At 44.1% G+C, this 25256-nt stretch overlaps 1 long non-coding RNA gene across 1 annotated transcript in view; it reads left to right on the top strand.

Moving 5' to 3' along the window:
• Positions 1-18233, top strand: part of LOC125435955 — a 29212-nt gene extending 10979 nt beyond the window's left edge. Inside the window, exons 2-3 of the long non-coding RNA XR_007244947.1 lie at positions 2008-2062; positions 18099-18233. This is a non-coding gene — a long non-coding RNA (uncharacterized LOC125435955). The remainder of the gene's footprint in view (positions 1-2007; positions 2063-18098) is intronic.
• The last annotated feature ends 7023 nt before the right edge of the window (positions 18234-25256 follow it).

Raw genomic sequence — 25256 nt, 5'->3', positions numbered from 1 at the left:
GACATACCAAACTCAGGGGAATAGGGCACTTTCTCATACTGATGCTATCTGCATGAATCCCTTTCCTTTGGTGAATTCTGCTAGTGGCAGCAAACAGTCCTTGTGTGAATGGTTGTCAGCTACAAGAGTCAGGAAGAAGTGGGTTGTTCATTGGGCATCAGTTAGTGATCAGTTTTGTATTTACCCTGAACTAGAGTATTTTCATCTTAGTTTGTTCTTCCTGCTTCATCTGTAGGAATCCTCTTAACCAATATTCTTTATGCTTCCCTATGCAGTATTGTGGGCACAAGTGAATCAGTCACTCGATATTTATGATGATTCTGTATCTGATATCTATAATTCATGGGTCATATATTGGCATTTAAATATGTGTGGCCCTTCACTGGAAGCAAGCACTTCTCTTTTGTACCAGCACAGCCACTGAAATGAACCAAGTGCTTTCTTGACTGTATCATTCATGTGCCAAGTTTTTACTAGGTCATGTAGATTGATATTTTCAGTGACTGCTTTGCAGTTGTGGAATCCAAGTTCTACACATTTGGCAGGCCTTCCAGGAGACACCTTGCTGCTTTTTGAATACTTCAGGTTCAGCACAAAAAAATCTAACTCCTAGTGCTTCACTGTAGAGGAAGAGCTGCAAAGAAAATTGCACTGCAGTCAGGTTGCTTATTTTGTATGACTTTGGGAGAGGAAAACAGTCAGGTACATACAGTGTATTCCAGCACTCTGTTTTCAAATATAATATCAACATTGAAAGCAGCCTTGTAAGTGAACACCTTGACTGCAGACCATGTCTATCTTATAGCTTCAGAGGACACTATCAAGTCTTGTGTAGTCCCTCAAACACCTTTTGATCCCATTAGAGCAGTGGTTCTCAACCTTCCTAATGCCGCGATCCTTTAATACAGTTCCTCATGTTGTGGTGATCCCCAACCCTAACATTTATCCATTTTACAGATGGAGAACACTGATGCAGAGAGTCTTAGGCGACCCCTGTGAAAGGGTCATTCGATCCCCAAAGGGGTCCTGACCCCCAGGTTAAGAACCACTGTATTAAAGGCTGCTGCAGATGCTGTATTCCATATTTACCGTATAATTTATAGATCTACTATTTCCATTTAGAGGAGGAAGACTTGAGGAAGTATGGCTGTTACAGGTTATTCTTGACTGGTGTCAAACAACACCACACCCTTCAGACTTTATCTCCAGTTTCATCAGAGGTAACACATACGACCAAGCTAAAGCATAAGGGAGCATTTACCTTTGAAATGGTCTTCTATGAAAAGTAGGGGAAATACTGGTAATTGATCCCACTAGAGCAGGGTAGCGGGAGAAAGGGCAAGGGGAACAAGGAGAAAAAGTGTGTTCTATTGTAATTTCCCCAAATCCTTTCCAGCTGAAAAACTCTCTTGGGGAGAGCTGAAATAAATCTTTTCAAACACTTGCTCATACAAAGTGAACTAAATGCGCTAAGGCAAGGTTTTACTCACTCAAAAGTTGGTACCATGCAAATTTTTATGCAAGACATCTACAGTATTAGTGATCCCCCACTTTTTCCTGTGCCTTTAACATTTCCCAAAGTGTTGCATGTCCCATACTGTAACTTTTGAATAACCGTTGGCCTTTGATCCACAGAAACTTGGAAAATGTGTCCACCTTGTTAGATTATGGAGAGATAAGTACCTGTTGTTTTCCAACTGGTAATTTAATTTTAATTGTCCTTCTTTCTGGATAGGTCGAAGGGACAGAACAGTACAGCCCTAAACTGTTGTATTGATAAGATATTTAAGGTTTTCAAATCTATAAAGCCCTGGACCCCAGAACTGGTAATACAAGTTTATTAATGACAAGCTGTAGGTTTACATTTTTATTCCAGTATTGTTTGTACTCATTTGTTTGTTTGGTGTATATTTCAACTGAATGACAACCAACTGGAACAGGCAAGACCACTGAAGTTAATGTTTTGTGAAAGAAACTTACATTTATTACTTCTGTTTTCTGTTGCAGTGATTGGAACTCCCTGGCATGGAATTGAGCTGGGCCGAGTTGAGGAAACTGTAAGGTAGGCTGAGAATTCCCTTCTGTCTCTGTTATAAAAGTGACATTTTGTGTAGTTTGTATTTCGCATATGATCTGTTCCTAGCATTAGTTATTTTGCTTACATGTGATTTTTAGAACTATATAACTCTGATTGTGGCCTGGGCCAAAACATTTTACTGACAAATGCAGAAAACGGTAGCTATTTCAGAATCTAGACGTTTTCAGTACGTTGCAACTAGTTGTGAGAAAATGATGATCTTGCTGAACTTGGCAAAGGCACAGATGACTGGAACACCAGAAGACTTATATATACTTTAAAAGTCTCATCTTCTCAGAATGTTATGCCAAATCTTCTTTTATGCCTTATTTAGAACTCCGGATCAACCCAACTAGACGTGTGGGACTTCTAGAAACATTGAAACTGTGGGGATAAGCTTGTATTTTCTTGAGGACAGCAATAACAGCAACACACACAATATTTTATCAAACCAAAATTTATTTTCGTAATGTAAAATGTGTCATTTATAAATCAACATATGTAGTTTCACCGTTTAGTACATTTATTGATGTAAAAAACGGCCTTAGTTTTCTTCAAGCAAAATTACCGATACACACTCTAGTTGTCAGAGCTACAAGCTTCTGCATCCTATGCATATCTATATATAGATATGCAAAGATATAAGATAGCAAATAAGTTGAAAGAAGAAAACAGATTTTGAGTAAACAATGTGGTGTGCTTGTATACAGAGTCAGTAGCACTACCAGCACATTTGAGTGTGCTGGAGTTGAAAATACTGAACTCTTCAATAGTGTATTATGCCCATTACAGCAATTGAAGTGTGGGCAAAATTAGTTATGTTTTAAATAGGCATATCGTTGAAAAATATCTACAATATACACAGTAATATTTTGTAATACTGCCTTCCTGAAAAATGTTTATACTACACAGTTTGAGGGAAACATTTACTTAAAAAGCATTTAACTTATTCAAAAGGCATCTTTTCAGTGTTCTCCAGGTTCCAGGTAAACTCCAGGTAAACTCTGAGCCAAATCCCACTTCATACATCAGTCTTATATATGTTGAGGATATTCTGTTGGGAGGGAGATTGTTCTTAATGCTTATATTAATATTCTGTTGCTCACCTCTCTCAGTTAAGGCTCAGTTTTGCTTGCGGCAGTGGCTGTTCGTTTGTTTATTTTTGAATTTATATCCTGCCCTATCCCCATAGGGTTCCAAAATTATTACAGGACAGTAAGGGTAAATGTGCATGAACAAAATTTTACTTGTCTTAATTTTTTTTTTTGCTTCTATCTGCTTGTGCTCCCTTCTGTCTATAGGTGCACTGCATAGAGTGATATAGGGCTGTTTCCTACAAGTCTCTGAATGCTGCTATCAGTACATAGTGATGTGCTATGAACAACAAACGTATTCCGTCCCTCTTTGTCTGCTTACTTGGCAGTTCTAAAAAGGCAGATCACTCTGAATAACTGAAAACTAAGTATTAATGACATTAGTCTTTTATTTGTGGGGAGGGTGAGGGAAGGAATATTTTTGATGATACCTTGCTCTGACATGCTATGGTTCTTATTGTCTCATTGTTCAGGGCAACAATGAAAATATTTTAGGTGATCACTGTAGTTTTTCCTCCTCCCTTCTGAAGATCACATAAAGGCAAAGTCCAGCATTGCAGGCACCACCTGTCAAATTCTTAACACACTTCTGTCACTGTATTGTGAAACCTGATTTGGCGTTCCTCAAGCATTGAACTATAGTAGAGTGACACTAGAAAGGGATATTAATATTTGACACACATGGCTGTTCACAACAAGCAGGAGACATTGTGAGCTCATTTGCTCCTGTTAATTTCTGTTTGCAGCTTGAAAAACATTCTGTCATTGCAGTATGGTTTGGTCTGCACTGTGGTGGTGAGTATAATGGAATATCACTTGGGAGTCATGGGCTCAATTCCCCAGAGAGCTCTTTGGGTGACCTGGTTTATCACATTTGCATTCTGACTTTCAAGGCAGCATCCCTACGGTTCCCAGGTGATCTTTCATGCAGGAACAGACTTGCCTAGGTTCAGCAAAGTTTATCGTGTGCTTTTGGGCACTTATCAGACCTTTGGGTAGTCACATTCTTGCAGCCTTACCTGTTTAAGGGTATTGTTGAGGTTAAAGGAGAGACCATTTACACTACTTTGAGCTTAGAGGTAGGACAGAATAATGAATAATAAAATATGTCTTCAGAACATGTGTGCAGAAACCAGTATATATACCAGGGGTGGCCAACCTATGGTGCTCCAGATGTTCATGGACTACAATTCCCATAAGCCAATTGGCCATGCTGGCAGGGGCTGATGGGAATTGTAATCCATGAACATCTGGAGTGCCACCCCTGATATATACCATAGTGAGATGTTCTGAAGGGATCAACCTCTGCAGTCTCTTTATCCTTTTGCTTGGCTAGGAATGCTGTGAAGGAGAGCATCAACCCATGCCTGGCTTTATGCATGACTGTGATGCTATTTGGATTATCTATGTACTGCAGTCCATTTCTGTGAATTTTTCCTTTCCACTCCTGCTTTAGCTGGGGAGTAGATTGGTACAGTGGTTCCTGTGGCATTCTTCGAAGGCTTGGAGCAGGGGTTCCCCACCTTGTTGAGCTTGTGAGCACGTCTTTAAAATTTGAGCAGGTAGAACACTGCCAGGAAATGGCTATTGCCACTTCCATGTGTTTGTTTTTCAACGATTCTCATGGGGAATCTTTATTTAAATATATCTGAGCTTACATTTGGTGGAGGATAGTTGTGGTTTTTACATCCACTGCATTGATTAATGTCATTTTATTAAATGAAGTAGGGGAGAGGTAAATACTGTGTTTTTTGTAAGGGTCTGCTTCAGATAATAGTGTAATGGCCCAAGCTTACTACTTATCCAATTGAATTTGTGGGAGGCTTTAATTACCATCTGCAGGTCTTTTCAGGATTAGGAGTTCTGGTAGGGGACTTTAGTTGAAACCATACTGAAAAGTTCACAAAGTCTGTATACAGTCATCTAGGCCAGGGGTAGGGAACCTGCGGCTCCCCAATTGGCCATGCTGACAGAGGCTGATGGGAATTGTAGTTCCTGAACATCTGGAGAGCCGCAGGTTCCCTACCCCTGATCTAGGCCATCTAGGTTTGGTATTTATTTAGATTTTTAAAAATCTCATCTTCCACGTTGCTCAGCACGGCTCATGTTATGTTCTCTTCTTTATCCTTGGAATAGCCATGTGAAGTACGCTAGACTAAGGAAGAATGACTGGCCCAGTTTGACCCAGTTGACTGATTTGTGGTTTGCACTTGGCTCTCTGCAGTCCCAGGTCAGCAACCAACTATGCTGCACTGACATGTGCCAGAAGGGTGCAGTTAGCTTTCCTGACTGAACCTGGGCAGTGCAGTTCCTCTGTTCTTTCTCCACCTTCCCTCTTCTCTGCCAGCTCTTTTCATAGTTTATTTCTCATAGTTCCTTTCTCCTGCAAGCAGCATTTGTGGAGAAAGAGCAGAACAAGAGACTATTTCTTGCTTCCTAACCCATAGAAGGTGACAGTAAGAACATAAAAGCTAAAGCAGTTTACACTTCACTTTTTCACTCTGAGAGATAACCAAAGGTTCAGGTAATTCAGGTTGAACAGACATTCTTTCATGAATTATTATATCATGTATCAAACTAAGCAATCTTTCCTCTAAAAATTATAGAGGACACCCTACCTAAAGTTGCTGGTCTTAATCTAATGTGGAAACTTTCTTAATACATTTTGCTGATGGTTCTTCTCTGCCCTTTTGTTCATGATAGTTGCCCTCACTCTAGTAGGTGTGCACTGTAATGTGTTGTTCCATTTAAAACTTCTGCCTGAATCTGAAGTACTGATTTTACTGTGTGTATTTCTTGAAGGGTATACAATTTTTAGTGGCTAAATGCGTATTAGTAGTCTCTCAACAATTCAGTCTTGTAGTTTTCTTCCATTTTCTAATTGGAATTGCAAGGAGAGAGTGCCGTATCTAGCTATAATACAACCCTCCTTGTCAGTGTAAAGCTTGATCCACTTAACACTGCTGTGCCCAAAGATTATATTTTCTTTTGGCCGTCTGATTACAGTTGCCAGAGTCATTAACTGGTGGCTGTTTTTAAATGAAAGAAAAGTAGTGACTGCTTCCCAAAATAGCTTTCCTCTGCATGCCACCTGCTGCTGCTAGTTGATGCAGGTTGCTTAGCAAATGTTAAATGAGGAGAAAATTGCCATTACCTTGGCAACTATCTTCCTAAATAGAAAACGATTTAAAAGAGCAAAGAATAGGGAAGAGTGGTTTGTAGGACTTGAGGGGGGTTTAGTTTCTAATTTTTCCGTTTTAAAATTATGGGTTAACAATATAAAATTTGACAGGCATGTGTAGGAATGTATGATGTAGCTGCATGCTTGGGTTTGCAAAGTATTTGCAGTTATGTTAGGACTTCAATCTTTAATTAGTTGGCTAATGTTAAAAAGTGAGGCTGTGAATTAAAGACACCTACTTTATTGAGGCGAAATGTGCTGAAGCTCTTAAGCCATGTAAGGAAGAAACGAGCTGTCCATTTTAACTAGTGTTATATTGTAAAACTGTTTCACACTGCTTTAGTAAAAATCATCTACATTAGAATTTCTGTGCTTTGTAAATATTTAATCAATGGTTCACATTTAAAAAGTGGTATTAATCTGCATATATAGACTCTAGAGAACTGAAGAAATGTGTCTTTAGAGCTTGTTTTCTATAACAATGCAGAGGATAGCATTCCTACAGACCAGTAACCCAGGAGCTGGTTTATGGATGCTGAAGAATATCATCTGATTTTCCAGCTTTTTTTATAGCCCACTGCTAGCTAGTTTAGCTGTTGTAGGTAGGGACGGAATGGGGGAGAGGAACATGCTGGCTAAGGTATAGAGTGGAAAAGGGTGTGCAAAGAGCATGCTAAGTTCTTGCATTACTGCAAAGGACACTAGTATGCACTTTAATTTCACACTGGACAACAAGTTAGACTGTGGTGCACCATTCCTACTTACCACATTTACACTGCCGAGACCTGTTCCTCAGGTGCAGGGAAGACAATGCCTGTTAGGCCAGTTGCAGTGCATGAGATTTTCATGTACATAATGCTGCCAAGTCCTCATTCTCCAAAGCCAGAATTTTGGGGTGTGCCCAGTTCACTATTTTTCTTCCATCTTACATATCAGGCTTGCTGTTTTCTCTTTGCTACCCCTCATGCAGAGTGTGGAAGTGGCAGGTAGGCATGCAGAGGCCCACGGGCAGTCCAAGTAAAATTGTTGCAAGCCAGGGCTGCGGTCCTTCCACCTTTTTTTGCATTAGAACATTTTGTTTGAAAATGAAATTAATGTTTCTGTGTTACTGTTTAGCTTACTCTGGGCCTTTTGTCAGAACCGAGTGTTTGATACTATCCAGGCTGACTTTCAAAGCTTTGAAAACGTAGCTAGCTTTTAGTTAATCCTCTTCCAAGATACTGTTTGGATATGGTATCAGTTCTATTCAAAGTTATGTTTTGTTACGACTCAAATTTTATTAAATCTGTGCAACTTTTTGGGTAGAAGAACTGTTTTCTAGTCCAAGACATTTATGGCATATAAGTGTTTTTAGTGGATGTTGTTAGAGTTCTTCTATTTTTAAAGGAAAACTATTTTTAAAGGAAAACTAATATTTCATTCTGTGGACATGCTAACAAATAGCAATGGGAAAGCTACAGGGAAGGAATCTCTCAGCAATAGAGAAATTCAGTGCTGTACAACCCTAACCCTAATCCTAACCTGCAAAAGGATAATAGACAACCTTGTAAAGCCTAGGGAAAAAAGAATTGTGACAGTTGATTTATAATTGTGACAGCCCCAATCTTCATTTTTTCTCATGATAAATCCAGGGATATTTAAATCCAACAGGTGAAGTAACAAGAGGCTTATAGAGAGGCTTTTTAGAGGCAATAAAACCTCCAGTTATGGTTTTATTTTGTATTCTTAGTCAAGCCAATCTGCAAAAATAAGTATAATACCACAAAATAAATAAATGACATTACAACATTTTTAACTATAAATTTATAAATGCTCTCCCTTGAAAACTTACTAGATTATGTCAATAGCCTGAAATAAATTGATATTTCAAATGCAGGCTCTTCTGTAAAAGTAAAAATATGCAGTCAATACATCTCACCAATAAACCTAAACCCCATTCTCCATATACAAAAAACATAAGTGATATACAAATATAAGGAAGAGTAAACTTGTTTATGACTCAAGTATTGAGTTTATGTACACCAAGGTGTAGTATCTGTTATAGAGAACCAGTGTAGTGTTGTGGTTAAGAGCAGGTGCGTTCTAATCTGGAGGAACCGGGTTTGATTCCCCACTCTGCCACTTGAGCTGTGGAGGTTTATATGGGGAATTCAGATTAGCCTGTGCACTCCAACACATGCCAGCTGGGTGACCTTGGGCTAGTGACAGTTCTTCGGAGCTCTCTCAACCCTACCTACCTCACCGGGGGGTTGTTGTGAGGGGGAAGGGAAAGGAGATTGTAAGCCCCTTTGAGACTCCTGCAGGAGAGAAAGGGGGGATATAAACTCTTCTATACACCTACCCTGTTAAAATGGTAAATAGGGAAAAGAGAAGGCAGAAACCAAAAAGAGCAACTGTATTCCTTTCTTTGATGAAAGAAATGAAGGAACAACCCCCAAGGCAGGCGTCAGGCACGAGATTATAAATTCTTTGGGTACAAGGAAGACGCGCTCTGAGATTCTTAAACCCTTCATCTTAGTGCAAGCCTTTCTAAGAAGGCTGCATGATGCTATGGACTCAGTTTTTAGCACATATTGCTGACAATGGAAGAAACCCCAAACGATGATCTAAGCCAGGGGTAGGGAACCTGTAGTCGACCCACGTGGTCAGCGCAAGAACGAGACGAGACGCGGAGATAACATCTGGTGGAGATCGCCAGCAGCGGGAGCGCGGAGGTCCGTGTTCCTAGCGAATCTCCCGCGTGCTGGTTCCTGGCACCTTTTATTATCATTCTATCGGGGGCGTGTAGAAGGGAGGGAACGGAGGGAGTTCCGGGAGTAGCTGGAGGTTGAGGAGATCATCATGTGATACGTACGATCTCACCTACAGCTGGCCGTCTTGAGGAGAGGGAAGCCGTAAGCGTCTAAGCCTAATCCTCACCTGGGGGGGAACTGAAGACCATTTGTCCCTGCGCCCGGTGACTGGAGCCAGATAGTTCATGACCCGTGGACTCATACGGGGTTGAGGAGTGGTGCGGTATGCGACTCCAGAAGGCCGTAGGTCCGTTGGTGTGCCAACGTTCTACTCCGGTGCTGCTGGCTCACCAGTGCATTACTACATCTCCTCACTTTTTTACATTTGTAGAAAAAGGGGACCCGTAATTGCTATAGAGAGGCTGATTTAGGGGGACGCTTGTCTCCCTCCGCTGTTTAGTCGAGTTTGACCCGAGCTGTTTGTGCAACATTAGAACTTGGCTGCGTAGGTAAGGGGAAAGTCGAGGGGCTTCTTACATAGGTTAAGCAGGCAATATTAGGACATGGCACATTGAAACGTAAACAAGATCCGGATAATAGAGGCGTATACAATTAAACCAATGCAGAGCTGTACAATAGCACTTAACCATTCCTCCCGGCAGCCAGCTCCAGAGGGCTGACCACCATTGAGGGCAAAACATCATACTTCAGGATTAGATACAACTTCACTGCAATTCAGCACTTTCCATATGAATCAATTGGGAATTACTGTGAGAGATTAAAAAAGCAACACACATATGCATACGTACATTATTTCACAACCTTGGTGATGCAACAACAATAGAAGTAATCAATATGCTGCACGATTATCTAGGGTGCGGCTTGACGAAGTTCCTGCTGCTCGGAGGCCAGGGCATCCAGAGCGGTGGAGGTAGAAGTTGATGGACTTCGCAAGGGCACGAAGGCCAGCCGGCCAATAGTCTTAGCATTGTAAAGAAGCGTAGTCCGGGGACTCCCACTAGGGAAGTTGCTTGAGGGAGACGAACTCCCGCTTCGGAGAGGGCAACCGCGCTCGTCTCCGGCAAGAGGGGTCGAGGGTCAGGAGTGGAGCGGCGGCGGCGGCGGCCGGGCTCTGAGGGTGGAGCCTGAGGCAGGACGCATTGGTGAGGCATGTAACTAAGGCAACAGGAGAGTCCCGGCAGAGAGCCCGTAGCAGGGATGTGGTTGAAAGTTCTCTCCCGCAAGTCCAGAACCAACCCTTCGGGGAGCAAGATGTGTTCCCGAACACGGGGGGAATGTCCCTCGGTGTGCGTGCAGTTCCAGTTGGTCGAACCCCGGTGAATGGGCTCGAGGTCGGGTTCCTTCGCCCTCGCCAGCGCCCGAGGAGATCGCGAGGCGCCCAGGTGTTGGACTTCGTGATTAGCGACAGTCTTGGTGACAAGGGAGAGAGCGCCCGGCCGGGAGAGGTTTGGACGACGGGTCCCCAGTCAGCGCTCATAGGAAGTACTTGATGGATGAAGCATTCGCCAAAGGGGCTTAAGCCAGACTCCGCTTGGGGAAGTCTCCGGGGAGCTTTGGCAAACCGGGGAGCAGGCAGGAGCTTAGCAGGTTCCCGACTCCTAGGTACTGGCCCAGAGCAGAAAGAGGAGACGTAGGCGGCGGCAGCAAACTGCTCCCAGATGTTGGTTGCTGGTGAAAGCTACCGTCAGGGGGTGGCCGATTGCCATCGGTAGGAGGCAGCAGAGCAGGAAACAAGGATGGTGGGTCCGCCCGAAGTTGGCGGTGATGAGGATGTCGCCAAAGAGAGCGGCACAAGAAGGTTCTCCCGGGCGTCTCGGGGTGGCCTTGCTGGCATGCTAGCAGCTCTTGAAGCTTGGCCTATGCGGTTGCTTGGATCGTTTCCCCAGGTCATCCGGGTCTTTGGACCGTCTAAGGGCGTCGGCGTCAGCGTTCCTCGTTGAGGCCGCTGGGCCCGGGATCCTTCAGAGAGATGTGTTCCATCTCTGGGATGGGGTTGGTTTCCTCCTGGCAACCATCTCCATGGGCTGGCCCGTCATGGCGATGCAGTCGGAATCCACAGGAGCCTGTGGTGGAATAGGGGACTGAAACTGGCACCCCTTCCCCAGGTTATAGGAGGGGGCCGGGTCCCTTCAGAGCCTCGGTTCTTAGAGCCGGGTGGCGGGAGATCAAGATCGAAGCTTTGTTTGAGTTGGGGTTTAGAGTTTAATATAAGAAGGCTTGTTTTGCAGCTCATGCGTGAAGGTTGCTTTCAATGCAATGATCCCCTGACTGGGGGGCCGCATTTCTACTCCTCCTTTCTTTGAGTATTGTTTGACAGGGAGGGCAGGAGGTAGGCTGCACCCTTGGTGGGAAATTGGCTTCAGAGCGTCATCAGGGTGCGTCAAAGGCGAGGGTCCGAGCCTCGAGGGGAGGAGGGGACAGGCGGGTCCTAGAGGGATTGTGGGTATGCATGCTTAATCAGCAACACAAAGGGGGCTTTGGAAGCGCCTTTTGGGGGGATAGGGTGCATCCGGGGAATGAAGCAATCAGGCGATTAGAGGCAGATTCCTCGCACACCCAAAGGAAAAAAAGGGGGGGGGTTTCTTTGCAAGGGAGTTGCACTTACCGTGACCTTGGTGGCTAATGCAGGAAGGCGCTGGAGTGAAGCGCCAAATTTTGTGATCGAATTATCTTTGGGAATTGCCGCCCGCCGGAGACCGCTCCTCTATAAGAGTGGTTTCCAAGCTAAGCTACTGGCTTTTAACGTGGTATTGGTAAAGTTGCCAGGCTGGAGCAGCCATAACCCAAGCAGGTTTGGGTATTAGGGGCATAATGGTGGCAGCCCCTTTTTAACCCTGGCTAGCCTGTCCTGGCAGTGCTGCGGTATTTGCAGGGATCGGGCCCAGATTTTTAATCCAGGGAGGGCTAGTCAGCCAATTGGCCCTCCCGCCTTAACTGGTCGAAAAACAGAAGGAGAAGAGAGGGGGAGAGGGAAACAGTTTCCTTACGGAAATTAGGAAGTGAATTTCGGAAAGCACAGACAAAGGGACAATGATCTGTGATGGCTTTACCCATCCCAGACCAAAGTCGTTTTGACTTGACTCATGAGGTCCCTTCCCCAGAGATTGACATGGATGTCTAAAACGATGGGGCGGACTGTGAGCTGCCGCTCGAGTCCCGGGCTGTTGACCGTGAGCGGGCGGATGCTCCGTCTCGCGGTTTGTCTCCCCCACACCCCCCAGATAATGCGGGCAAGCCTCGGTCAGCCACTGGTGGCGGAGCCACTCGGCGGCTGCTCTGATGACGGTAACATCAGCGCCGGTGTCCACCAGGCCCTTTGAACATACATTCCTTCTATAGGCGGAAGCTCCAGGTATAGGCGGGGGAGCTCCCGATCAGCGTCTCCACCGCTAAGCGATGGTGGTGTGGGCTGCGCCATGTTGGCTGCTGGGGCTTGTAGCCTTTATTGGAGTCGGGCTTGGCGGGCAAACGCATGGGGCAAGAAGAGAGAATCAACTGAGCGCGGCGCTGGCTCCGGCAGGCAATTCCCTGTGGGATGTTTGTCCAGACCTGGAGATGGATGTGGGTCCTTGGTGCGTGGGAGTCAATCACTCCGGGGACGCATGAACAGTCCCCTGTTCAGCGGCAGAAGGCCTTTGGCAACACTAGCCCAATAGTCCCGGTAGGGATGGGCTTCGTCATATTGGGTTGGGGAGGCGACAAGAACCTCGGGTGGGGGAATCCTAAAGGAGATGGAGCTGGGTGCATGCGAAGCGAGATTCCACGCAGAGGGGTGGTTTTGGCAGGGGCCTGCGGTGTTTGGGTCTGCTCTAGTACTCTCCTCCTTGGTCCTGGGCTGGGGAGATGCCCGGGCGGGGAGTTTCCCGGCCGGGCAGTCGTTTCTCCAGTGGAAGCCTTTCTGGCATCGTGGGCACCGGGTTTTAGGCTGACCTTCTCCTCCTGGGGGGGAGGACCCTCCTCCATCGGGGTTGTAGGCCCCCCGGCGGGCTGCCTGCACTCCCTCCCGGAAGTGTCCCTGACCTGCCGCAGTTAAAGCAATCCCCCTGGGGAGCTGTCCCCCCTGGTGGTGGAGAGTGCTAAAGCGAAGGGAGGTTAGCCAGTGAGGCCGGAGGACCCGATGTCCTGGGCAAGCTTTAAGCATATTCGGCCAATTCAGGATTCTTGCTCCAGGCCCGTGATTGCTCTGCGGCACTCAGTGGAGGGCGTTCTCTTTAAGCGAGGCGCATGAGGAGCTCATTCTGGAGGCCTCTTCGCTATCTACCTGCCTTTTGAGAGCTTCACTGAAGCCTGTTGTTCACAAACTTCGGCATAGGGCTCTTGGGGTTTTGCCGGATGGTGGGAGAAAACTCTGGGTTGGCTGGCCGGCATTGGGGACTTTGATAAATGCCTTGTATGCACTCAGAGGCTTACCGTAAGGGTACCCCGTGGGCAGGACAATCTGATCGCTGGGGGGGTTGGCTGTGCCATCAAAACCGCAGTTGAGCGGTTGTGTAGGCGCCGCCTGAGGCGGCTCCCCTGCTGATGTACGCTGGCGGAACTCGCCTTCCCAGATCACAAATTGTGCAGGGCTCAGGAGCATGCGAAAGGTGGTTTTCCAGTCGTCCGGAACCATTAGGTGATTCCTCGACGATTGCCTCCAGCATGCCTCTCACCGGGGGGCTAGTGATTCCTACGCCTCGCGACGCTTATGGAGCTCAGTGAGGATGTTATAGCTTAAAGCGCGGTATTCTACAACCCGGCCATCGACGCCACCCTCCCCCTCGGTATCGGGTGAAATGGATCGGGCACAATGCAAGAATATCGGCATCGTCCTCCGTCAGGGTTTCTTTCTTCTGCAGATCGTGGTTAATACCGCCTATGAAAGAGTTTTGAAACCCAAGGCCATTACGCGGGCGCTTGGACGGAGGTGCAGTGGTTTCGGAAAATGAAGGCGGAGCAAGGGTAGGAGGCGGTTGAGTCATGGGAGAGTTTGAAATGGGCTGGAGCAAGGGGGGGTGAAGGAGGGACAGGCGTCCAATTTAGGGGATAGAGAAAATTCCGGGGTTGAAATTGAAGGTGAAAGATCGAAAGCGAGGGCGGCTCTACAGCAAGGGAGCCATAGGTCTGGTGCAGGCTGATGGCGACATAACATTGTCTCCATCGCTAGTAGTAGTGACATCAAGGCTGGTATTCTGTGCGAAGAGTGCGCTCGATGTTTTCCCCAGTTCCTCCAAGATTCAATGTCCCCCCCTCTGGGTACCATGGACATTGAGCTTCAATCTCCTCAACCAATTCTATAGCCCTCTTCTCTTTAATGGGACCCTGTCGCGATTTCGCTAACGCTTTCAGTTCCTCGCCACCCTGCTTGTTGGTAAGCCCTGCTTTTGCAAGCTCCCATACTTACCGGGTGTGTTCCGGCCGGGACGAGAGAGTGTCCTAGGGACGCTGCGAAACGCCCTGGATGCGCTTCATCCTGAGGACAGGCGACATCGAAACGGTACGCTGGATGATGCTCATCCAGCGGACTTCGGTATCGCGTCCCTTTCCCAGGTATTAATGTGAGCAGGGTGGAGGTTCGAGGATTCCCCCCGGTTTCGGCACCAGCTTGTAGTCGACTCCACGTGGTCAGCGCAAGAACGCAGACGAGACGCCGAGATAACATTCCTGGTGGAGATCGCCAGCAGCGTGGAGCGCTGGGAGGTCCGTGGTTCCTAGCTAATCTCCCGCTGCGGCTGGTTCCTGGCACCTTTATTACTTCAATTCTATCGGGGCGTAGAAGGGAGGAACGGAGGGAGTTCCGCAGCTGGAGGTCGGGAGATCATCAGCGGATGCATGATCTCACCTGGCTACGCCGCGGCGGAGAGGGAGCTGCAGTTGCCTAAAGCCTAATCCTCACCTGGGGCAAGACCACTGTCCCCTGCCTCGCGACTGAGCCAGATAGTTCGGCGACCCGTGACCTACACGGGTTGAGAGAGTGGGGGTGCGTGGTGGCGACCTCAGAAGGTCAGAGGGTCCGCTTTGGTGTGCTGCCAACGTTTCGGCTTCACGTGCTGCTGCTAAGGGGTCAGCAGTGCATTACCACAGCGGCAACCTTTTAACACTCAAAGAGCCATTTGGATCCGCTTTTCCATGGGAAAAGAAAAAAACACTTGGAGCCTCTAAATAGTCATCTTTTGACATCTAAAAATAAAGAAACACTGTATGGCTGGGGTTTTTTTTTTTTACCTTTTTACTCTGCTCATTCTTGAGAAGCACATGGATGCAAGGCCCTCGCTCTAAGCTGCCAGTAGCAGCTCTTGACTTCTCACGGGCCAGGAAAATCTGGCAGTTAGTGCACCTGCCCAGCTGCCTGCAGGGCAGGCAAGGATGGGGCTGGTGGCTCGGCTCGTGGAGCCGCAGTGCAAGGGCAGAAGAGCCGCGTGCGGCTCTCGAGCCGCAGGTTCCCTACCCCTGATCTAAGCTAATGGATGAACTGTAAATGCTGTAACTTCAAGTATTCTTTATCTATCCTACAGTTTCCATCTTTTTAGGGTATGCTTAAAGATGGGTTGGGGGATAAGTAATCACTTCTTTCAATCCCTACTCAATTCTTCCATGTATAAAGACTGTGTGTGCCTTTATTTTTTTACTACATTCCTTGTAGTTAGGTTCTGTCAGTCTGATCTGTGTAACTACGGCACACCTAATTTAGTCACATTTTCCAAGAAGGTGTGGAGGGAGGGTGCAGGTATAGATCCTTCATCCCAAGAGTGTGTGAAAGTGTTTCCTTGTTCTGATGATAGCTAGTGAAAGCAAAGCAACGGGATGGCAAAGAATCATATTCTTAAATAAATCCAATTAATAAATTCAATGAAAAGTGGAAAATGCTTAGAAGAGCCACAGGCGTATTGAGGAGCAAGCACTGCGAGATGTTGGCTGCCATTAACTTGCAACATCAGAAGTAGGAAGTTGAGGAGGGGGAGGATGGAGGAGTTGGCTGGTCAGTGAGGAGTGAGGTTTCTTTTCTCATACTTAAATTATATTGCTTTAAAGTCCTGCTCACTACAGGCAGCATCACACTGAGACAACCGGTAGTTACCCCCTTTATGTTTAATTACTGCCGACAGAAATTTTACAACTAATAATGTAATCCTTTTATCATTGTCAAATTAGTCTTTGCGAAGAACCATATGATTGATAAATGTAAACTGCCCTAAACTTCTCTTCCTCGGGTCTTTCCAAAACCAACAGAAAAGAAGAATATCTTCTAAAGTCTCCCTACCTTTTGTCCAAGGAGCTTAGAACGATATACGTGATTGTCCCTTTCAAAAACCCCGTGATATCTGGTATGCTGAGAGTAAACTGGCCTCAGATCATCCTGTAAGCTGAAATTTCAGAGCAAGGGTTTGAATCCAGGTCTTCCAGATCCTAGTCACAAATACTTATGACTGGATGATACAGACATTCACCTGGCTTGCCTTAAAGGTTTAAAAAATTGAATCTATGGGGATCATTGTATATTTGTAAAAGATTGACTTCTTAGCTAAAATCCAAAATCTGAAGCTATTATTTATTAGGGAATTAGAGCCTTCCAGGATTATGGACTTCATACTCCCATCAACCCCTGCCCTTTGGCCATGCTGGCAGGGGCTGATGGGAATTGTAGTCCATGAACATCTGGAGAGCCACAGGTTGCAGACTCCATATAATATGACAATGAGAGTGACATAGAAATTAATTAAATAAATAAACCTGCAGTTTTAATTAGGAATTTAGGTGAATGTAATTAACCAAAGTTATAGGCAGATATATCACTGTTCCTAGTGTAGATACACATCTCATTGCTTATAGATTTTGATCTGAAATTTAGACAAGAAAACTAAAGGAAAAAGAAAGCAGCTGGGGAAGGAGAAGGAGGAACATTTAAAATCTGCCAATATAAATTGGCCTAGGCAAATCGGCAATGTGATGTAATTATAAAATTAATACATTTGTATTCACTAATGTGTATTATATCATGTGTGATCTGGCAGAAATCATGTGAGCTGCATGCCAGGAAAGACAAACTATCAATGTTTTTCATTGGCCAGTTTGAACTGGTAATTTTGAATTCATCAGCATCTTTAAATCTTTTTTTTTCTTGCCATACTCGCATTCAGGTGTTACTAAGATGAACAAAAATTTCACATGTCCCCATAAACAGCTAAGATGCACATACCATAGTAATCTGTCTACCATGATTTCATTATGTAGCCTTCATCATGTGTCTCCATTTCATCCTCTAAAATGAGAATGAGTGCTCGAGAGGTCCAGCGCAGGCTACAAATCATTTGAAAATATTACAGATCCCATATTACAGGTAGATGACAAGAATGGCAGTTAGAATGAAATTTGGGCTGACATTTTGGTATCTGAGGATCCTTTTTCGGAGCTGACGGCATTTGCCCAGTGTTTGTGTGCTCTGCATTTTGTGTGGAAGTAACATGAGGAAATTGTTTGGTAGGCCTGATTTTCCAAGTATGTGATGGCTTTATGTGGGTTGGTGGGTAAACAATGTAATTGATGCTGTTGCATATGAGAGAACTCACTGTACATGTTCAAAGGCTGTTTTGAGCTCTTGCAGAATCCATTCAAAGATTTCTCTGGAATTTAGACTCTGGATTTGTCAGGATTTTTCTGAGTAGACCCAGGCAGTTGCATCTGTACCTGGTGGTACGGCTTGTATTATTTTAATGCAGTGAACTTTTAGATCGCTTTCCTCCAAATAATATTAATCTAGGGTTGCTTCCACCTGACAGCAGTAATACTGTGAATACTACTCTGATATAGGGGGATTGAAACAAGACTTATAGCTTCTTTGGCCTGCACTTGCTTATAAACTGCCTTTCAAAAAGCTGACATAGGAGATTAATTTGAAGTTATAACTGCAAAATATGTACAAACTAAGAACTTGCGAAGATAAAGAATCTGTTTGCATCTGGAAAAAAGCATCATTTATATATGGACGTCCTATATTTTCTGTGTTCTTTCACCAGGTTGCCATCACGAAAGCCAAAGTGGATTTCTCCGGTGTCCTGTGCCTGCCCCCTTCCGTCATTCCTGGAAATGGGCTGGACGGAGGAGGGGCTGGCGAAACCGAGGATGAGACTATACTGGTATCTCTTTCGGCGGCACCAAGCCCTCAGAGTGAAGCTGTTGCCAATGAGTTGCAGGAGCTTTCCTTGCAGCCCGAGCTGACCCTGGGCCTCCATCCTGGCCGAAATCCCAACCTTCCTCCACTAAGTGAGAGGAAGAATGGTAAGTGGAAAAATAGGCTTATAGATTGAGGTTTCTATCTGTCTTTCTGTTATTAAAAATAAACTATTTTTGTGAAGGTTTTTGAACGTGATGTGGCTTAATTGAGACAAAAGTTGCAGTCAAAGTTGTGAACTGGATCAGCTTTGCAGTGCATTCTGGGTGATACAAAGTTATCTGTAATGATTGACAGTGTATAGAATTGCTGTTCTTGCCTACTGATTGCCTGTCGAATGTTCTGTAGCCATTAATGAAAGTGAAGGAGGTATGGGCTTATCCATCATGGCTATTATGTTTTGTGACTTGATTGTATGTCCTTTTTGAATTGTGGATAGAAACACGCATAAGTAGCCTTGTCTTTGATCCTTTAAAGAGTTCATTGTTGGAGTAGATGAATTTTTTAACTTGGTCTCTGGTACACGGAGAGTGTTCCTGTGGAGCCCCTGAAGTGGATCCTGATAAATGTTTCAGTTTTTTGTGTTGCATATATAGGAGTTTGCAATACAAGCACAAATCTTGTTTCAAAGGTTTCTAACTTCAGCGGTGGTGGGTCCTGAATCTGCTAGCTTTTCACCTTTGTACATTATTGTATCTATAACCTTTTCTCTTGTGTATCTGAATAAAGTTTTAAAGAAGCTGACTTATAAAACTAGTACTACACCCTGTACTCAGCAGTTTACAGCAAGCTACAGGTCGTTGGGACTAGAAATAACATGAGTGAGAATGCCTTTCGGATTTCTTTGGATCAAATTTTGGGGAAAAATTCTGCAGAGTTTTGGTGTGCATCTAGGTTAAAATGAGGTAAACACTTATTTCTTTTGAAGGAATATAAGTACCAATTTTATTACAGTTGTGATAAGTACTGATTGGTGAACATCTGTGTCATTAGCAGGACATATCCCATAATCCTATTCCTTGGGGCAGTGTTGTGAGTCTTTTTTTGTGGAGAGAGGTAAGGTAAATACAGGTCTATATGCTTAAATGCTGCAGAAAATTAAATATTGGGTATTTAAAATTCTGTGAGTAGAATCAATTTCTCTTGTTTCAACATTGGCTTGAACATCTGCCAACTGAAAATCAGTATATATGGGAGAATTAAAATTTTACCCCATCAAGGCTGTTCCCACCAATCCAGTTGGAAAATAAATGTGTATTCTCATACCAATCATGATTGCCAAAGCTTTTTCCCCCTCGTTTATATATACCTTGTTGAAAGTTCTACTTCATCTGTAGTGTTTGCTTTGTCACTGCCTGACCTGCACTAATTTAAAAGCAAAGAAGGAGGGAAAACAGAATTGTCCTATGGCATGTTATTTGTAGTTCAAAACGTTTCTTACCATGCGCAGTATGTAAAATAGTGTTCAGTGTTACATGATGCCTTGCTGTGTCTGCTCATGTATTCATGCACATATATTGATAACAAGAGGCATTCTTCACCATCTTCCTTGGCAGACTGATTTCTTGAGACCTGGGAGTTAAACTCTGAAAAGTGACATCCCTAACAATTGATACTAAGAATAAGGCATCCTTCAAAAGTAACAAAAGAGGTGGTGAGTCTGTCAGGCCCCCCAAACTTTGGACTATTTCTGGATAACTGTTGGAGCATATGTGAAACTAACCATCTCTAAATTAAGGCTCTTCGTGGGTTTATTATCCCAGTGTTGAACCTAGCTGGGGTTATGATAAATTGGTTGGGGGAAAATGGTTTTGGGAATGTCTCTAAGCGTTACATTTATTTCACCATCACAAGATAACTTAGGGTTGTGGTGGTAAAAATATGCGTATTTCATGCTTGTGTTTAAGGTTGAAAACTATATGTGAAATATCATTGTATTAGGGTCCCCAGTTTAAAAGATTTGAGAATACTTAGCATTTTTGTGCTTCTAACAATCGCCACTGAATTCTTAAAGTGGAGGTTGCACAGTATAAGTAGTATATTTTAACAGAATTGCAAATGTTTGTTGTATAGGTGTGACTTTATTTCAAAATCTGCTGTAATTTTCTGGCAGTGCTGTGCAGAAGAGTAGCAGTTAACTGTTTGAACTTCCCTGACATTATCAGATTGGCTGTGGAGTACATCTAGCACAGTGGAGTGGGCTCTGTGCATGACTAACCCTTCAATATACCTTGAGCAATGAGGAGGTTTTGCTAGGTGTGGAATGTCAGAGCTGTAGAAGTGGCAGAAAATACTTCAAGTTTTTTTAAAGGGTTTTTTTCTTGCTCTTAACTCCAGACAGACAGCTGACTCAGATCTGAATTATCTTTCTGAATGCAGGCAGAGGTCACCTAACAGATGTAACCCTTTTGTGTCTTAAATGCATCAGCACTGTGCTACTACAGAAATAAGAAATAAAAATCCCTGCCTGGCTCCTGTTTGTGAGTTCTTTTTGAACCAGCACACAAACACCGTTTAAAAAAAATAAGTTGAAGATATATTTTTTAAAAAGAAAAGGCAATCTAAGGCAGGTATAAAACAATAGCACATGGTGCAACGTGTTAATAAAAATAGCACGAAGCATACCAATAATTGTCAATCCATGTAGCGTAGTAGTGTAGCCTTGGTTCCATAGAGCAAACAAAGTTCTTAAATGAATCCAGTGAAGTCAAGTCAGCAGAATAACAGTCATAAAGTTCAGTGTTGCAGAAAGAAGTCACAATCAGGATCAGAATGAATAATGAATGGTAACATGAGCTAAAATTATAAAGAGATGTCTCCCAGATCAGGTGGTTACTCAAAAGCCAATCAGGGTCCAGATTAGTTGTACCACACCAGGATTCAGTTATCTCTTTGTTCTCAAAGCTAAGAGATGATTCCACGGGTTAGGAATCATAGCCAATTAAGAGAATTTATTATTGTCAAGGTTGTTCCAGCCTAAGAGCTGTGAAGGCCACTCCCTTTTTACAAATACCAGCTGCAAGCGATAAGCCTAAACTGCAGTAAATTAACCTGAGGTGCCATATCATAGAGGCCCACATCTAAAGAGGGAAGCAAAGTCAATTTTTAAAGTAAAAGTTACACAACTTCTTGACAACAGGTCTGTTGTAACAGTGACGTAGGTATAGATTTTTTAATGGGTGGGTTCGGGGGCAGGGCCACACCTCCCCAAGCCCTGCCCCTAGCCTCAGTGCTTATAAAAGCAGCTCTCCGAGGCCAGGCAGGCATAGCTAGGAAAAATGGAGCCTGGTGCAAAATCTGAGTTTTGCACTGACCCCCTCCATGGGCGGCCATTATGATGCTGGAATCCACCCCCAAACAGCATCACTTTCAATGGTACTTAGACTAGGGAGCCCAGATTCTCCTTTTAAATCCACCTTAAAGGGATAATCTGGAGTCCCCAGTTAAAACAACATTGAAAGTTATGCTGTTTTGGGGTGGATTATCCCCCACCCTGAAACAGCATCACTTTCAATGTTTAAACTGAAGATCTCAGATTCTCCCTTTAAATCCATGCCGAAGGGGATGGATTTAAAAGGAGAATCTGGGGAAATTTGGGGGGGTGCCTGCTGTTAGGGATGCAATTGTTAAGCTAGCAGCACCAAACTTTCAGGGTATCTTTAGAAGACTCTCCTGATGATACCACCCAGGTTTGGTGAAGTTTGGTTCAGGAGGTCCAAAGTTATGGACCCTCAAAGGTGCAGCCCCCATCTTCTATTAGCTCCCATTGAAAACAATGGGAGATGGGGGCACCCCCTTTTGGGAGTCCATAACTTTGGACCCCCTAAACCAAACCTCACCAAACCTGGGTGGTATCATCCGGAGATTCTCACAACAAATCCCTGAAATTTCGGTGTTGCTATCCTAAAAACTGCACCCCCTGCAGGCCAAAAACCAAAAAACACTAAAAAATAAAAAAAATCACAAAAGGGGGGGTGGAGCTTCATACATATAATGGGGGGGGGGGTTGAACCCGAGAACCCCTCCTTACCTACGTCATTGTGTTGTAATCAGTTCCTAGAATATGTCTTCATATGATGATGATTGTATCTATATATATTAGTGGGATCCAGATTACTGTGGGAAGAGTTCCACTGGTGGAACAAACTTCCATTTACCCCCATAGGCCACCACCTTTCTAAAAAGTTACAGTTAATTCTGTGCGATCTGCAGTGGGTGAAGGTCACTGGTTAGCCTTTGTCTTCTGGAGAACTTCTCTTTCCCAGCAGAAACTGTAAGGATTCATATAAGCCTGTTGAAACTTGCACTTTTCATCAACAAGGTAGGGTCTATAAATGCAATAACTACTTCTCTGTGTGTTCTCTGGGGGAGTGTAAACGCACTCCTCCTAATAGAAGATCACTGACTATCCCTTGTGTGGTACAGTGAAGATTTATTTTGTTTTTAGTTCAAAAATACAACCAATGAAGAGTTGTCAAGAGCAAAAACTGCAAAATCTTGACATACGTGCTCAGACTTAATCTGAGGTTGGCCCTAAGCTGCTTAGGAGAATCCAGTGTGCTGCATTCTCTTGACTTGGCAGTTGCCAGCAAGCACATAATGTGACAAATTTGCATCCTTAAGAAATACAGCTTGCTGTAACTGGTTTTAGCTTGCTGATTTACCACTGTTATGATGCTGTTTTCCTGCATGTGGGAAGGAAATTTTTTTCCAATTTAAAATGCTCGGTCCCTGCTGGTGATCGTGGTACAACAATCTATTCTTTGCCCTCTTTTGTGTGTAAGAGATGATATTCTGATGTTGGGGCAATCTTGACTTCATTTTCTGTGTTCTGGTCATGAATACATTTGCTTTTTAAGGTCCTTGTATTTGTGTAGCATGTTTGATAAATCAAATATTCTTCAGTCTTTTGGTGTTTACTGTTCCAGTACGTAATGAAAGAAGTAAATTTTGCAGTACTTGCATATGTCTTGCTGACTTCTTTTACAATATGTCCATTTAGTCAGTGCAGTTTTCTAGATCTAAGTAAGCAAATTGGAGATCTCACTTAAAAAAATATGACAGTGTCTATATAGGCTGCTGTTTATCATCTTTTTTTTACATGTCTTCAATTAACCAAGTATGCAAACAGGCAAAGTTTCAAAGGCAACAGGCAACTTGAAATCACAGATCCTTCGTGTGGGTAATAATATTTCGAATGTTAGGCCTACATAGACTCCCCATTTCTTCAGGCCACCTGTAGAATCCTTGTTTTCTGGGTAATTCCATTGGCCCTCCCAGATCCCTAGATTTACCATCTGGCAATCTAAAAGTGACCAGTAAAACTCCATTGTAAGAATAAAAATCCAAACAAAACCCCTCATTCTACAGTCAACATGGTAGCCTTGTGGCTCCAAGCATCTTGTTTCTATGCAGAGTCCTCAAACAAGTACAGTGGAACCTCGGTAATCGTAGCCTTCGGTTTTCGTCCGTTTCAGTTTTCACTGGGCGCCTCGGTTTACGCTACACCATTTGCGTAATACGCCATTTGCATAAATTTACGCTTTTTGCGTAAATTTGCTACTTTGTTTACATAGCGCATTCGCAAACAACATAGCTTTGGTTTTTACCGGTTTCAGTTTTCGCCGGACAGATTGCCAGCAAAAACCGAGGTTCCATTGTACTCCTATCAGAAGATATACTAGCCCCAAATTCAAAGTGATATGAGAGAATTTTAGATTTAAGATCACAGCGCAGTTGAAGTCAAAGAACAGCTTACCTCCTTCTCAGATCAAATAGGAGGAGTTGAACAAACTTCTAATATGGCTCTTGGTGGTCCCCCTTAAATGCAATCGTGAGGTGCAAGATAGCCATTATAAAGAGCATAGCGCAGATGAACTTATGTGAGATTTTTGGGGGTCCTGTAGATGGAGACTTCCCTACCTGAAACTTCCCTACATGAAAAGTTGAATGAGTGCTTCTCTGTGTTTGCACCGACATATTGAAAGTTGAATGGACATACTCTGCTCACCTTCAGTGAAAAGTAGTAAGGCTGTGACTACCTTCCTTGCTCTTGCCAAACCCTGACCACTGTGTTCAGGAGGACTCTAGAAATGTGAAAGTAAGACTCTCATGTTTCAGTCTTCCAGTATCTCTTAGCTGAGGTGCTATAGCAGCAGGTAGTTTTGAGACCAAAGTAGGGAAAACACCAGGACATCCATGTCTGAATACATTCAGCATTTCTAAAAGTTTAAATCGCAGCTGCACTATCATAGTTTAGGGGGAGCCATAGTGTGTTCATGGTTTGGGAAGAATGGATTTCAAATGAAAGCTTATATCAAGAAGAATCCAAAAATTCACTTTTCGCAAGATATTTATAAGCCATCTCTGTCTCACAAATCATTTAAATGTTTACTAAAATTAAAGGAGTGGTAAAGTGACCACCATTCTTGCTTATAATTCCCCACAATTCATACAGTCACCTTCATAAGTTATGGAGGTCAAACTCCTGCCTACCCAAGTATATGAAATCTGTATTTCTTCAGTGGGAAGTAATGCTCAGCATGCTATATGGTTAGAGGGTTGGACTGTGAGCCCAGTCTCCCTGCTGGCGCCAGCTGGCCAAGAGCAGTAGGCTGCAAGTCTTCCTTACCCGGATCTGTTTGGCCAGCTGTGAGTAATTGCCAGACGGATCCGCAATCCAGCAGCACCGGAGAAGGACTGCCTACCCTCAGGTCTTTGCTTCCCATGTCTCCCGCACCCCACCCCCACGCAACAGCTTCAACTGTGCTTAATCTCAGACAAGTTGCTTGGTCTGACTTCGAATTGTCTGTCCTTTACGACTGAAATTGAAATAACAGTGAGGAGAGTTCCTCTGCCTGTGTCAGCCATTTTGCCAAGAAAAAGTGTGACACATTTTGCAAGGCAAGTTTTGGTGATAATTGTTCAAAACTATAAATGCTTTTGTATCAAAGTACCATGTTCAGTAATGCACAAAATAATGGTTTTGACAAAGACAGTGCAT

Source organism: Sphaerodactylus townsendi, linkage group LG06 (genome assembly GCF_021028975.2).
Source record: "Sphaerodactylus townsendi isolate TG3544 linkage group LG06, MPM_Stown_v2.3, whole genome shotgun sequence".
Taxonomy (NCBI): Eukaryota; Metazoa; Chordata; class Lepidosauria; order Squamata; family Sphaerodactylidae; genus Sphaerodactylus; species Sphaerodactylus townsendi.
The sequence above is the reverse complement of the archived record's forward strand: the minus strand, read 5'-3'. Positions and strand labels throughout refer to the sequence as shown.